The following is a 17101-nucleotide window of genomic DNA, read 5'->3' as shown; positions in this document are numbered from 1 at the left end:
AATGGGCAGATTCTTTAGATTTCAACAAGTTCCTCTGTAGATTTGATCAGATTTCTGCTTCAATGTGATGTGTTCATGTTGCTTGATGTTATCAGTTATTGTGCAATGGCAGCCAGTGTTGCATCTTCTGCAGTTAACATACCAGTACTGTCATCACCATACTAACTGTGCACATACAGTGTGGATGAATTATTTACATTTATGGTGAAACTCAAAGTATTACCTGAATTCTGTAACATTTGAATGCTGCCCTACTCTCTGTAGGCTGTAGGTATGGGCCCTGTTATCCAGAATGCTCGGGGCCTGGGGTTTGCAGGATAAGGGTTCTTTCCATAATTTGTATCTCCATACCTTAAGTCTACTAAAAATATTTTAAACTAATTTAAATCCAAATTTAAAATTTGAATTATTTTGATGAAATTGACTCCATACCTGGATAATGAATAATGGATAACGTACCTGTATTTGTTTGTTTTACAATAATACTAATTTGAGGGGAGACTTCTAGCTAGGATGGATGGAAAAATTATTATATTGTGTGCTTTGGAAAAAGGACAACACATGGGATCTTCTGGGAAAATCATTGTAGCTGATGGAATGGTGCTTTAATAGAAAATACCACAGCCAGGGTCCCAGTTTAGAGATTAGAGCACTTTTTTCATTCAAGGTCTCCTTTAAAGGGGGTTTTCTCTTTCCAACGGATCAGAAGAAATTCACTAGCACACAGGTACTGCTAGCAACGTAAACCCTTGCTAATTAATTAAATGGTTTGTTGCAGATACTTCTCATTCTAAGATACCTGTGTGCCAGTGAATTCCTCTGATCCGTTGTTACAAGGTGGGACGCCGATTCCTCCGTTGCTGTGCACCAGGGATTATCCTAATTGAAGGCCAGGGTGTGCGAGTGCAACTCGATTACTTTCCAGTTGGTTTTCTCTTTCCAAACACTTTTGTCAGTTCAGTTGTTTTCAGATAAACAAAGACTTTTTTTAAATTGCTCTCCATCTTTTATTTTTTTACCATTTGACTAAAATTTAAGTTAAAAGTTTAATGTTCCTGTCTTTCAGTCTGGCAGCCCAGTGATCCAGGAGCATCTGAACTGTTACAATTAGTTGATAAATTTCTCAGCAGCATCTGTGGAATATTAGCAACTATTGTATCAATTCTAACAGCTAACTAATGAAACTCAAAGATTCTACGTTTCGGCCGACCCCCCCCCCCCCTTCCAGAACTTCTTTTAGAAGGTGAAAAACTAAACTTTACAATTCAATATTAGAAAAACTGCCACAAATAGAAAGTGGTTGGAAAAAGTCTTTATTTCTGAAAAGTCTTTATTTATCTGAAAACAACTGAAAAAAAGTGTTTGAAGGTGAAAAACTCCTTTAATGTCCAGAAATTGGTCCACTGCAAAGTAACAAGACACGTGAAAACACTACTAGATGGGATCTGTTATCGAGAAACCCATTAAGGCAAAGCGATCTCCCGTAGACTCCATTTAATTCAAATACATCAATTTTGTAAAAATGATTTATTTTTTCTCCATAATAATCAGAAATTGCCAGTATGTCTCACTTCTGTGTGCAGTAACTGACTTGATCCATCCATCTACCACTGCCCAAATGGGACAGATCTGACTTGGCACATGCAATGCTTTTCACCATGATGATAAATCAGCGACACTATTGCCTTTTTGTGTTGTTTTCCCTTCCTAATTCTAACTTCTGCCTTCTTCAGATGTCATACAGTAAGGCCAGTCTGTGCATGACATGTTTACTCTGTGTGTGTTACCATTAGTCTTTTCATTTTTGATTTTCTAAGAAACTGGCCCTTTTTAGGCTGTTTAGAATATCTGCCAGTACAAACAGAACATTCCACGTCTTTGCTCTAAAAAAAACTCATTCCTCAGCTATAAGTGAAACCACTTCTATTCTAAACTTACATTATGTCCCCAGGGTAGATGCCTTGGTGAATAATCATCCAGAGAGTTTACTCAGTAATTTAGCTGCTGAGGTTGTAAAAGTCACTCATCCACCTAGATTAGATATATCCATTATTCCAGAAAAATCTCCTATTTGATCCAGCAAAAGGTAAAGAAAGAAACCAAAAAGCAGAGAAGGTTTAAAATACCACTCTAAGTACTTCTCTTTCAGTAACATCGTGATAGGTGAACGGAAGTGTTTCAAAGGGTTTCATGTATTGTTGGAAATTGTTAGAAATGAAAAATGAGTCCGTGGAAGATGTTTTCCCCATAGTGGGTACCAAGTGACTAAAAGCTGAGCAGGTTCATGCTGAAGCAATAGAGGACTGGGAAGTGTTAGAAGTGGCAGTGAACTGAACATGGAGGGTCCGCAAAGGGGCATGCAATGTCTCTATATGCAGGGGATCATAGTGATCATATTTGTGTAACCTCCCCAACCTCTCTCTCTCCAAATCTGCTTGTGACAAAAACAGGTACGGACATATGTGTCAGCAGAGCTCTGGAAGAGCCGTTGCAGCAGGGGTTGGGGGCCCTTGAGACAACAGCCCCGGTGGACTCCGGGCCCCCCAGTCCAACCCTGTCTGCATGTATGGCTTCTGATTAAATCGGGACTTCTGTCCTTTTATCACTGCTTTAGGACCAAGTCTCTCTAGAATGTCCCTTTTATGAACTCAAATGTAGCAACATTGTGCTTTTTTAATAAATTTTTATATACATTTTCATAATAGCCTGACATCTATCAGTGAAATATGGCATTCTGTTTTTTTTTTTGTTTTTTTTTTTTTAAATTTTAGCCCACTGGGGCATAATTACCAGTACAGGTATGGGACCAGTTATTCAGAATGCTCGGGACCTTGGAATTTTTCCAGAGAAGGGGTCATTCCGAATTTGGATCTCCATATCTCACGTCTACTAAAAATAATTTAAACATTAATTAAACCTAATAGGATTGTTTTGTCTCCAGTAAGGATTAATTACATCTGAGTTGGGATCAAGTACTGTTTTATAATTGCAGAGAAAATATTTTTTTACAAATTTTAATAATTTGATTAAAATGGAGTCCATAGGAGATGGCCATCCCATAATTCAGAACTTTCTGGATAACAGATACCATACCTGTATAGCTCTTCTATGTTCTTCTCTTTTTACCACTGAAAATGGAGCATATTTAGCAAAAGGTGAGAATACAGTTGTCTGCAGAAGATCTCTCGGCTGTCTTCATTTATGTAGGGGCTTTTAAGAGCATATTTATAAAAGGGTGAGTTCTGTATTGCTAAAATACTACACAAGTGAAAAGACCATGGAATTTTTCTCTGGTGAACTGTTTCAAACTCTTTGATAGATCCTCTGGTTTTGCTGTATAAGTATTGCTTTTCCTTATCTCTTTCAGCTCTTTCACACGGAATTTGTTTTTTTATATTAGTTACTGTCTTACTTGGATACACTTTATTCCTTCTGGGTCCCACCAATACTATGCTGAGCTTGCACACGGTCCTTTTAAATTCTCAAATATTTTGTAACTCTTTTCTTTTCCTTGTATTTGCTTTATCCTTCTGGATGATACATGGTCCTCCCACTGTGAGAGCAGGACTTTAATTTCCAGTTCTGCACTTGACACTGAGTGCACACTGGCTCTTTGTTCTACTTGGCACACTTGCAATTATTACATGATCCTCAATATGGTTTTTACAATTATTCATCATTATGAGATTTCTAAACATTCTTCCCCCCTCCCCCCATTTTTTAAAGGTTTAACTTAACCCCATTTGGGTTTATAGGGTTTACAAAGACTTATTGCACTGGTAATAAATCATTTTTTCTAGCTGTTTTGCTTGTTGCAGTAGCACAAATATTACTTATAAGGCGTAGTGTAAGCACATTTGCAGGTTTTCCTGTAATTTGAAGAGTGCTTTTAACTATAAAAGAAAACATCTAACTTGAATTTGTGTTTGCGTTGGCTTCCAGACTCCTGACTTATCACAATATGCTCTTGTTTTACTGTATTTGCACAGACATCCTTTGCTTGGATACCCAGGGTATAAAACATGTGCTGCAGCTGAGCACTGGAGTCAAACAGAGGTTCTTCCCATGTCTATGAAGAACTTGACCACAGCACCCAGTCTCTATTATTCATGATATTAAATTAATGGTGACATTACCAGGGTGTAGACTCAAGAAGTAAGTTGTATATGTAAGCATACTTGGCTAAAGGATAACTAACATGATTATAAGCTTCCAGCTGAGATGTTATGGGAATAGAATATACATGGTAATTGTAGGGCAGTCTTTAGGAGAACTAAAGCGTAAATAAAGAATTAGGCCAGAAATGTTGTACATTATGTTTTGGGATTCTGTACCAGCCCAAGGCAACCACAGCCCTTTAGCAGTAAAGATCTGTGTCTCCAAAGATGCCCAAGTAGCTCCCCGTCTTTTCTACTGATTCACTGCACATGCTCTGTGCTGCTGTCACTTACTGAGGGACCCACTCACAATATACAGTACACATAGAATAGAAATGTCACAATATAAGGCTGATTAGTAATTAATACAGATAATTACTACATGGCAGCACAGAAACCAGTGCAATTAGCATCAGAATTTAATAATCAGCCTTGTAGCATCAGTTTATATTACAGACACACTTCATTTTCTGCTTGATAATTTGTGACGACCCCTAAGCTTAGCTTCTCAACAGCTGCTCAGAGCCCACTGAGCATGTGAGTGTCGCAGACCCTTCCCAAGATGGTGACCCCCTGTGAAAAGTTTAAAGTCCTGGATCATTGCTGCTATTGACAAGCTGAACATTAGGCTGGTGCAATAAGTACAATATATAAAATATGGCATTTTTAGCCATATTCATTTGTAGGGTTTAGTTCTCCTTTAATGTCAGCATTTATGTTCCATTTATCTTCCTTTAAGGGAAAACTATACCCCCCCAAATTAAAACTTAAGCAACAATGACAATTTCTGTTTAGTATTACCAAATGTATGATAGTTGTCTTATTTACATTAAGCAGGGTTTTTGCATATGAGCTTTTTTATGCAATATAATTTTTATATTTATTACATTGTTCGGGGGGGTATAGTTTTCCTTTAATAGACTGCAGATTTTAATGGCTTAGGACTTAGGTTATTGTGTGTAAACCTTTATCTTTCTTTATTTAATTATAATATGGGAGCTTTCGTGTGGATTACTGTTGGATTAGCACACCATTGAGGGTATAAAATGTCCTGTGCTTTTCTTTAGCTTATCTTTTTGAGAAAGCCACTAAGTATTTATAACTGCCATATACAATATATTGCGATCTCATGTTATGTAGGCATAAAGACTAATGTATAGAGAAGAAATAAATATTCTGGGCACACAATAATGTAAATAAAGGGATAATTGTTCAAGTGCTTAAAGGGATCCTGCCATCGGAAAACATGTTTTTTTTTTTTTTCAAAACGCATCAGTTAATAGTGCTACTCCAGCAGACTTCTGCACTGAAATACATTTCCCAAAAGAGCAAACAGATTTTTTTATATTCAATTTTGAAATCTGACATGGGGCTAGACATTTTGTCAATTTTCCACCTGCCCCTGGTCATGTGATTTGTGCCAGCACTTTAGGAGAGAAATGCTTTCTGGCAGGCTGCTGTGTTTCCTTCTCAATGTAACTGAATGTGTCTCAGTGGGACATGGGTTTTTACTATTGAGTGTTGTTCTTAGATCTACCAGGCAGCTGTTATTTTGTGTTATGGAGCTGTTATCTGGTTACCTTCCCATTGTTCTTTTGTTTGGCTGCTGCGGGGGGATGGGAGGGGGTTGATATCACTCCAACTTGCAGTACAGCAGTAAAGAGTGATTGAAGTTTATCAGAGCACAAGTCACATGACTGGGGCAGCTGGGAAATTGACAATTTGGCTAGCCCCATGTCAGATTTCAAAATTGAATATAAAAAAAATCTGTTTGCTCTTTTGAGAAATGGATTTCAGTGCAGAATTCTGCTGGAGCAGAACTGACTATTAACTGATTCATTTTAAAAATATTTTTTTTTCCCATGACAGTATCCCTTTAACGCTCACTTAGGCCAGTAAAAATAACAGTAACTTTCAAGTACACTTATATAAATACATTGTGCCAACATCTAAAGCCTAGAGCCTTTCATGGGTTATTTGGCATTGCACAAAGCCTGGTATTATGCGTACACTGATAAATGAACTCATTTCAATGGCTATTTTTCAGTTTGAATAGCTGAAATTGTTGTTTTAATAACTGTAAATATTGTAAACAGCCTGCTCTATGGAGCAATGAAAAGTCAGTATAAATGGCAAAATAAACCAGTAAATATGCTTGTTAGATGATTGTAATACTTTGCTGCACATAGAAACTGCATTCTGCTATTCAAAGCACTTCTTGTTCTGACAGGAGTCTGAAACCGTGTACCAGGAACCAACAGATTAACAGACCTAGTGGAGAATTGACTACATTGTTTCAAGAGTCATAACCAGAGAACAGAGAATGATAAGCAAATGCAGAATTCACTTGCAACCATATTTTTAAAATGACTTTAAAAACATTGACACTTTGGAATTAATTTATTTTAGTAAGTTGCTGCAAATTGCATTTTATTTTAATACCCAGTGCAGCGTAATATTGGCGCTCTAACAATACATGTTAGTAATAATTGTGCAAAAAAAACAGGATCTTCACCCAATTACAATCTAGACTCTGTTCTAGGGGTCATGTGACCCTTTTACAGCATCAAAGTGAGGTGAAAGAGAAGTCAGGCAGCAGCTGGCTGAACCCTACCCTCAAGACATCTTTGTTAAAGATTAATTTCTCCGGCACAAGGAAGGGAGAACAGAAGTTGCCCCTACTGCTAACGAATTCATTTACATTCAGGAAAGTGAATGTGAAATACTTTGTGATTGGTAAAGCTGAGAACCAGCAAAAAACATATTACTTTTGCTAGTATTGCTTCAGACTAAAAGTTAATTTAAAGGTGAACATCCCCTTTAAAATTCCAAACCGGGGGGGGGGGGGGGGACTGCTGAACAAAAAGCTGAACATAAATAAGAATGAAGACCATTTGCAAATTATCTTGGCCTATCCATACTAAATCCAATGCTAAAAGTTAATTTAAAGGGGAACTATTGCTTTAAAGTTAACCTTCTTAAAAAAAATCTTTATAATTCAGCTTTTAAAGATGAAGCCAGTTTCTGCCTTCCTGCAGGTCTTGCTGGTATAGAAATAGTGCAGTGAATAATGGTAATTCACTTGTTGTCATTATTATGACTATGACTGCGTTCGTTGGTGTTGCCCTGTGAATGCGGCATGCAATTCATGTTCTCAACGCAGCAAAGCAGATGCCCACACAGCTCAGCAGATCAAGCCATACACTGCATAACATCAATGAGCTGGATTCTTGAGTGGGCAGCTGTGTGTATCTGTTTATATGGATTGGGTTAAATGCACATTCCCTGTTACTGAGCTTCAGGTACACTGAACGCAATAATGCTGCACCGTGAGTCCTGCGCGGGTCCATTTTTTGGAACCGGTACCCGACCCGTACCCGCAACCTGCAATCCGCAACCCGGATCCACAACCCACATTCTTACCCGCTTGAACCCGCTACCCGACCCGCAAGTACCTTATCCGCAACCTGAACCCGCGACCCGCTGACCATCAAGAATCAGGAAGTGCTGTCGTAAACCGGAAGTGACATCACAAGTAGGTGTGATGCGAAAAAAGGAGTAAAACAGGAAGTGCTCTCATTGTAAACCGGAAGTGATATCATCGGACGTAGACTTGATCAGAAAAAAGGAGTAAAAATCGCTATTGAGAAGACCCATAAACACGCAGAACCGCCGACCCGCGTTTATACCCGCACCCAGAACTTCTACCCGTAGGTTTTTGCGAGTACCTGACCCGCTGCAGGACTCTACCGCATGTGGAAGTATAGGGAAGCGGTTATTATGGCAGGCAGGGGGTTAAGCCACAGAAAATCTCAATATTCCTGGTACAGCTTGTCATAACTGTCCTCACTCCTGCTTTCCTCCCTAATGGTGACTCCGTTCCTCCACAGGGGCTCGTGACCGCTCTCTGTGCTATTTTAGGGCTTCAACTGTACATTGTCACTGCTTGTGCCACTGACTAGACGACTTGTTTAATTTTTTTTCATCCTCAGGGGAAAAAAATGCCCATGAATCACAAATATTTCTAACCCCACAATTTCTTATTCAGCAAAGAAAATGTTTTAGCATCTGCAGATATGAAGCCACTGGCATGGGAAGCTGTTTCTGTCATTCACTCACTGGGCACCTTGTGGCTGGTTGGTGCCATCAATATTTGTACCCGCAAATAGGCAACATCTGCTCGTTTGTTCATTTTACAATCCGAGGTCACTTGGGGGAAATGGCAGATGATAGAGACTATGGAATTAATTTAGAGCATGAGAATGAAAGAATGTTGCAGGCGCAGCTGTCTGAGATAAAAATTTAAGGACAGCTAAGTGCTGTTTAAACATTTGCCTGAGTTCACGTACCCAGGGGAAGGTGGTCCCTCCTTAAGATTCTGTTTTTTGCCATCTATTCACTAACCCTCATTTTGGGGTAATTATCAGCACTAACCAAGGCAATGGCCATACAAGTATTGTGCTTTTATCTTGTCACATAATCTTGTTTATCTGCTCCTGAATCCTTCAAGACCTTGTTAGGCCCCAAGTTTGGGGGGCTTGGCGGAAGCTGATTGCGTTATGGATAAGACCTTGCTGTTATTGCTGGGTTTCTTCTGTCTTGTTAATTCTGGCATAGCATGACAAGGTAGACATTCTGACATGGACTTCGTTACGACTTCTTGCTCAAGTCACTTGGTGATTTCAGGTGGAACTTGGAAGCCATTTCTGTAAATGAGTCTGAAATATTTATGGCAAAATACCATACCAATAAGTCATTTTTAAACTGGTTTGGATTGTGTCCAGTGTTATAGAGAGTTAATTTAGTAGAATGCTCACTGACATAGGGGCTATTCTGTTTTGTTTCTAAATAGCAGAAAACATGTTTAAAATTGTGCAACTTGTTTTTGCAGCATAGAACATGTGGTAATTTTGGTAATATTCTTGAAACTTTACTGAAATACTGACTTGTGTGCAGTAAAAGATGTTTTATGTTAAACCAACTACATGCAAGTTTCTAAATCTCATAGGTAATAAGCTTAAGGTTGTTAGAGCAAATATAGGGTTACACACCTCTCCCATGGTTAAGGAAGGTTTAGGCCTGTGCTAAAATCCTAGTAACTACAGAACAGATATTTTTAAGAAAATTACATAATGTAACTTAAATGTGTGTAGAAGCATACAAAAAGGGCCTGAGACAGTGGTTGAGCTAGAAATAAGTGCTTAGCCCCTGATGGTGTAAGATTTATCAGACAGATCTTAGCACTAGGTCTTTTTGTACCAGTATGTTTTAATGTTTAGTACACTACTGCTAATTTGAACGTGATGATTTTTCTTTTGGCGTTATGCTACTTCAGCACAGGTTACATGCCTGTGCATTCATATACAAATTACATGATGGCAGCATGCAGAAAATTTAAAAAATAAAATTCTATTTACACAGACATTCCTGAGTCCACGTGTTCAAAGGAAGCCATATTACATATTTTTGTTAATTAATTATAATATTTATGCACCGTTTTTCAAAATAAGCCCAACTAAATGAGATCAGGGGATTTTTTTCTTTTCTTTTTCACATGTAGATTTCAATGTTAATGCATGACATGAATGGAATGTCTCTGCTCGCCCGTGTATAGTGCACAATTAGCACACTGTGCAGCTAGGAGTGGGCATTGTGCTAACTTTGTGCCTTGAAGGAGAATAAAAAAGATGTAGAGGTCATTTACGTTGATTTATGCAGTTGCCTTGATGGCATTGTGACCGATCTAACCCTTCCTCTTTTGTCATTTTGTGGTGTTGTGGGAGACTCCTAGATTCCATCATCTAGTTCTTAATGTTTATTTCCCAACAATAGAGTGTAGCAGCTCTATAATACTATGATGGGTTTGGTCCTTTCAGGTGGAATTCAGTTCTAACAAACTTTTCAGTAACCAATCAGTGACTTAAGGGGGAGGGCCCATGGGTCATAACTGTTGCTTTTGAATCTGAGCCGAATGCTGAAGATCAATTGCAAACTCACTGAACAGTTATGTCCCATGTGGTCCCCCTTCAAGTCGCTGACTAACTCGGAGTTAGAGAGCTGAGAAGCAGGAAGTAGTGTTCTGGCTATTATGTTAGACATCTCCACTCCAGACTTTATACATTACATTTTTGACTAACTATATTAGAAACATTTTTTATTTTGCTCATAGTATCTATTTACCCAGTTTTTATTGTTACACTGAACTGTTCCTTTGGATATCTGGTCAATTGGAAATGTAGAGCTGGTTAAACATAGAAATGGCCAAAGTGCACCGTTTCTACTGGCCTGTTTCCCTATTGCACAAAGGTCCTTCCTCTGGATGCATGTATTCCATGGGATTACTGATGCAATCTGCAAAATGACATTGTAGTCTCTTTTATATATAAAGGTTGTCTCAGCAACTTTGCAGTATGTCTTTGTACTTTCGTTTTTGTGCTTTTTTATGCACATTTTTTTGTTCTGCCTCCTGTATGGAACAGAAGAGGAAATCTGGTTGCTGGTTTATACAAAAAGTCTGGAAGCACGGTTACATTTGTTTTGTGCCATTTATATATTCTATTTTTATTGTTCTATTAATTTGTTTAGAACCTCTCCTAATCATTGTCTAGTCTGTCATTTTTATTGCCATAAATACAAATATTATATTAGGCTTAACGTAGCAAAAGCAGACTATATAAATTATACAAGCGTATAAAATGACACATCACGACTAACTGCCGATAGACTTCGGATAACACCGTTGATGGCCAGTACCATAATGAAGACTTCTAGATAACTTCTGCGCATCTCGAGTTGAGCCACAACACTGCCCCATAGAAAACAATACAGCAGCATATACCATTCAGATATATAATGGAGACATATTGTGTGAAAAACAAAATTATGCCAGAGGTGTGTTTTGGGTACATTTAGTGAAAATTTCTTCAAATATCCTACTAGTCCGGCCCCCTCTATCTACTTCCTGCTGCCTCCTATCCCAGGCTTTGCAGTGGAGCCTGTGGAACTCATCATGCTGCACTGTAGGATAGGATATAGGATAGCAGCTAGCCTGACCTGATAGGGAACTAAAGCCTGTATTTGCTTGTGTGACTGCAGGGCTGTGATTGGCTATCCCCCGCCTACTGTGCTACAGGCAGCCACTCCTCATTTGCACCTATTAGGAGAAAACTTGTTTAATTTTTTTTCATCCTCAGGGGAAAAAAATGCCCATGAATCACAAATATTTCTAACCCCACAATTTCTTATTCAGCAAAGAAAATGTTTTAGCATCTGCAGATATGAAGCCACTGGCATGGGAAGCTGTTTCTGTCATTCACTCACTGGGCACCTTGTGGCTGGTTGGTGCCATCAATATTTGTACCCGCAAATAGGCAACATCTGCTCGTTTGTTCATTTTACAATCCGAGGTCACTTGGGGGAAATGGCAGATGATAGAGACTATGGAATTAATTTAGAGCATGAGAATGAAAGAATGTTGCAGGCGCAGCTGTCTGAGATAAAAATTTAAGGACAGCTAAGTGCTGTTTAAACATTTGCCTGAGTTCACGTACCCAGGGGAAGGTGGTCCCTCCTTAAGATTCTGTTTTTTGCCATCTATTCACTAACCCTCATTTTGGGGTAATTATCAGCACTAACCAAGGCAATGGCCATACAAGTATTGTGCTTTTATCTTGTCACATAATCTTGTTTATCTGCTCCTGAATCCTTCAAGACCTTGTTAGGCCCCAAGTTTGGGGGGCTTGGCGGAAGCTGATTGCGTTATGGATAAGACCTTGCTGTTATTGCTGGGTTTCTTCTGTCTTGTTAATTCTGGCATAGCATGACAAGGTAGACATTCTGACATGGACTTCGTTACGACTTCTTGCTCAAGTCACTTGGTGATTTCAGGTGGAACTTGGAAGCCATTTCTGTAAATGAGTCTGAAATATTTATGGCAAAATACCATACCAATAAGTCATTTTTAAACTGGTTTGGATTGTGTCCAGTGTTATAGAGAGTTAATTTAGTAGAATGCTCACTGACATAGGGGCTATTCTGTTTTGTTTCTAAATAGCAGAAAACATGTTTAAAATTGTGCAACTTGTTTTTGCAGCATAGAACATGTGGTAATTTTGGTAATATTCTTGAAACTTTACTGAAATACTGACTTGTGTGCAGTAAAAGATGTTTTATGTTAAACCAACTACATGCAAGTTTCTAAATCTCATAGGTAATAAGCTTAAGGTTGTTAGAGCAAATATAGGGTTACACACCTCTCCCATGGTTAAGGAAGGTTTAGGCCTGTGCTAAAATCCTAGTAACTACAGAACAGATATTTTTAAGAAAATTACATAATGTAACTTAAATGTGTGTAGAAGCATACAAAAAGGGCCTGAGACAGTGGTTGAGCTAGAAATAAGTGCTTAGCCCCTGATGGTGTAAGATTTATCAGACAGATCTTAGCACTAGGTCTTTTTGTACCAGTATGTTTTAATGTTTAGTACACTACTGCTAATTTGAACGTGATGATTTTTCTTTTGGCGTTATGCTACTTCAGCACAGGTTACATGCCTGTGCATTCATATACAAATTACATGATGGCAGCATGCAGAAAATTTAAAAAATAAAATTCTATTTACACAGACATTCCTGAGTCCACGTGTTCAAAGGAAGCCATATTACATATTTTTGTTAATTAATTATAATATTTATGCACCGTTTTTCAAAATAAGCCCAACTAAATGAGATCAGGGGATTTTTTTCTTTTCTTTTTCACATGTAGATTTCAATGTTAATGCATGACATGAATGGAATGTCTCTGCTCGCCCGTGTATAGTGCACAATTAGCACACTGTGCAGCTAGGAGTGGGCATTGTGCTAACTTTGTGCCTTGAAGGAGAATAAAAAAGATGTAGAGGTCATTTACGTTGATTTATGCAGTTGCCTTGATGGCATTGTGACCGATCTAACCCTTCCTCTTTTGTCATTTTGTGGTGTTGTGGGAGACTCCTAGATTCCATCATCTAGTTCTTAATGTTTATTTCCCAACAATAGAGTGTAGCAGCTCTATAATACTATGATGGGTTTGGTCCTTTCAGGTGGAATTCAGTTCTAACAAACTTTTCAGTAACCAATCAGTGACTTAAGGGGGAGGGCCCATGGGTCATAACTGTTGCTTTTGAATCTGAGCCGAATGCTGAAGATCAATTGCAAACTCACTGAACAGTTATGTCCCATGTGGTCCCCCTTCAAGTCGCTGACTAACTCGGAGTTAGAGAGCTGAGAAGCAGGAAGTAGTGTTCTGGCTATTATGTTAGACATCTCCACTCCAGACTTTATACATTACATTTTTGACTAACTATATTAGAAACATTTTTTATTTTGCTCATAGTATCTATTTACCCAGTTTTTATTGTTACACTGAACTGTTCCTTTGGATATCTGGTCAATTGGAAATGTAGAGCTGGTTAAACATAGAAATGGCCAAAGTGCACCGTTTCTACTGGCCTGTTTCCCTATTGCACAAAGGTCCTTCCTCTGGATGCATGTATTCCATGGGATTACTGATGCAATCTGCAAAATGACATTGTAGTCTCTTTTATATATAAAGGTTGTCTCAGCAACTTTGCAGTATGTCTTTGTACTTTCGTTTTTGTGCTTTTTTATGCACATTTTTTTGTTCTGCCTCCTGTATGGAACAGAAGAGGAAATCTGGTTGCTGGTTTATACAAAAAGTCTGGAAGCACGGTTACATTTGTTTTGTGCCATTTATATATTCTATTTTTATTGTTCTATTAATTTGTTTAGAACCTCTCCTAATCATTGTCTAGTCTGTCATTTTTATTGCCATAAATACAAATATTATATTAGGCTTAACGTAGCAAAAGCAGACTATATAAATTATACAAGCGTATAAAATGACACATCACGACTAACTGCCGATAGACTTCAGATAACACCGTTGATGGCCAGTACCATAATGAAGACTTCTAGATAACTTCTGCGCATCTCGAGTTGAGCCACAACACTGCCCCATAGAAAACAATACAGCAGCATATACCATTCAGATATATAATGGAGACATATTGTGTGAAAAACAAAATTATGCCAGAGGTGTGTTTTGGGTACATTTAGTGAAAATTTCTTCAAATATCCTACTAGTCCGGCCCCCTCTATCTACTTCCTGCTGCCTCCTATCCCAGGCTTTGCAGTGGAGCCTGTGGAACTCATCATGCTGCACTGTAGGATAGGATATAGGATAGCAGCTAGCCTGACCTGATAGGGAACTAAAGCCTGTATTTGCTTGTGTGACTGCAGGGCTGTGATTGGCTATCCCCCGCCTACTGTGCTACAGGCAGCCACTCCTCATTTGCACCTATTAGGAGAAAACTTCACCGGCCCGGGATTCTTCCAGCGAGGACCATGGAGCTCTTTTGTCTTCCAGCTTCTTCTATCTTCAAATTTCACGGGGCAGACTCATGCGCAGTAGAATGAAATAGCCGACTTTTTATTTAAAGGTCAGCTTTTCTCTCTACTGCGCATGCGCAGTGTTGAGAAAAAACAAGAAGCCAGAAGAGGATCGTTCCGTGTTGCTCGCTGGAAGAATCCCAGGCCGGTGCAGTTTTCTCCTTATAGGCGCACAGGCCCGGGGTTCCAGGTAAGTACATGAGATCACTTGGTGGTGCCTAACTTCTCCTTCTCCGTTAATTCGGCATCCTAATTGGTGGGACAAATTGGAATGATCTTATTGTCTGGTCCCAATTGTCTGCTGTTAACTAATAGATATTTAGCAGCTTCACCACATGTCTGTGATACTAATGGCATAAATATATTACTGGTCTGCACAACAAATTTAATTTTTTTGGTCTCCTAAAACTCTCTCTACACTTCTGAGCCCCCCTGCGTCCTCTGTAGTTAAGTACCTGGTTCAGGCAGGCTGTTGTTCAAGGGTAGAACTACACAACCGTTTTTCATCGGATCCAACGCGCAGAAAGGAAAACTGATGTGAGGAAAATAAGGTAAGTAATATAAATGTCAGACCTTGTCGCTGCATGCATCCGACACAACATGACTGTTGGATGTGAACGCTGCACATTGTGTCTCTATTCAACAGATGTTTGTGTCAGATGCACTCAGTGACAAGGTCCCAGATTTGCATCCATTTACTCTCAGTGCGTCGGATCTGAAGAAAAACGCTGGTGTAGTTCTACCCTAAGCCATTTTTTGTCTAATAAACGGATGGTCAGGAGCTGCCTGTGTTAGCAGTGATATGGCTTAAATTCCTTTTAAATGTGTGTAAATATATTAAAAGATTGGCACTGGGTTACTGGCTTGGAAAAATATTGTATTGTAGAAAATGATATTATTGGCTGCCTTTATAGAAAATACTCTTCTTAAATGTACTTTTTTCACCGTCATTTCCACCTGTCTTTAAAATAGTGGGCTTGTAGAAAATCAAATTTCCGCCTAAATCGGCTTTTTATTTAGTGTAAATAGCTGGGCTACAGTGCAGTACAAATTCAAAATACAATATTATATCTCCTCTAATCATCATTTGGACTGAGGCTTTGTTTCCCTGCAACCAATTAGCTTAGCTGACAAGCTGTGGCCAATCTGGGGAATCCACATGCCGTTTGATCTTTTTGCTTTGATGCACTAACAAAAGACCTATATGTTGTCCTGTGTGTGATTTCTCTATTTTGGCTGCATGCACATATGCAATGCTTGGCTGTTTTCATGATTTCACAGTGCCCCAGCAGACCTAAATGTTCAGACGGAAAACGTTTTTGTACTCCTTGCCTTCCACTGGCAAGCATATTATGCCTCCGTTCCAGAATAATACTTATGCTATGTCTAAAATTCAGCTTTAAAGAAGCATTTTCTCTGCGTCCCATTTCATAAAGCCATGTATGGGCCAATAAGCTGCCAATGGTTTTGGCACTTTTTACTGACCCTTGTATGGTCCATTTAATGCTGTATGTAGGGGCAGATCCTTTTGGCATCTTCAAGGAGAGGCCTGGCTCAACCACACTCACTTTGTTTATTCATTTTATGAAATCACACTTGAATGAAGGGTTGTTATTATGATTCAATTTACATTGTCAGCCTTTTATTATTAGTCTAATATTCATAGAATTATTTCTGCTGTGTTCTTTCCCGGTTTGCTTTTCTTCCTATTTTCCCTTAATTTAAATGTTTCATTATCCCTTCCATTATATGCTGTATCTGGTGGCACTAATGCGATCAGTAAGCTGAGTGCTGTGAGAGAGCCAATGGGTCTATAGGGAAATTCCTACTATATCCGGAGTGCAGACAACAATAAAAAGCTTTTCCCTTTGTATTTTCTGCCCGGTGAGAACAGGCTTGATTTGGGAAGGTGAATGTTGTTCATTGCCAAGCAAAGTAGTGTTACATGAAACTGTATGTGTGAAACCTTCTACCTGTGTGAGCTGATTGTGTCCCATTTTAGGCCTCATCCACACTAGCCTACTGTCTGTCAGAAAGATTGTGTACTAGATAAAGGTTTCATTTGCCTGGTAGATACACATTTCTATTAGTGTTAATGCACTTTTTAAGAATCTACTGGTTTCTCCCACTCCTATATTTAAAGGGCGGTTATAGCTGATTAATACTTTCTATTCTTAGGGGCAGATTTATCAAAGGTCGAATTATGTGAGTTTTTAAAAACTCCCATGAACTCGAAATTCGACCAATCAAAATTTATTAAAAAAACATCTAATTTTTTTAAACTCGGGTAAATTTAATTGACCAGAAAACTCTAATCGAATTTGATTTGAAGTTTTTCTCCGTTTTACTCCAAATTGATTCCAGGTCATCTCCCATTGACTAAAACAGCAATTCAGCAGGTTTTAGGTGGCAAATAGTCAAATTTGTGTTCTTAAAGGGCCAGAGTATGATACATCTCGAAAAATCTAATTCTAATTTTTTTAAAAAAAAAACTTGAT

General features: G+C 38.6%; 1 protein-coding gene across 3 annotated transcripts in view; it reads left to right on the top strand.

The window, feature by feature from the left end:
* Positions 1-17101, top strand: part of pik3cb.S (phosphatidylinositol-4,5-bisphosphate 3-kinase catalytic subunit beta S homeolog) — a 108556-nt gene that overhangs the window by 34663 nt on the left and 56792 nt on the right. Inside the window, exon 1 of one of the 3 annotated variants that reach the window (XM_018265869.2) lies at positions 3972-4155. The exons of the other annotated variants lie outside the window; for them this stretch is intronic. The gene's annotated coding sequence lies outside the window, so the exon portion shown is untranslated. Of the gene's footprint in view, positions 1-3971; positions 4156-17101 lie in introns of those variants that run through there. 3 annotated transcript variants of the gene reach the window in all.

Source organism: Xenopus laevis, chromosome 5S (assembly GCF_017654675.1).
Source record: "Xenopus laevis strain J_2021 chromosome 5S, Xenopus_laevis_v10.1, whole genome shotgun sequence".
In the NCBI taxonomy this organism is placed as follows: Eukaryota; Metazoa; Chordata; class Amphibia; order Anura; family Pipidae; genus Xenopus; species Xenopus laevis.
The sequence above is the reverse complement of the archived record's forward strand: the minus strand, read 5'-3'. Positions and strand labels throughout refer to the sequence as shown.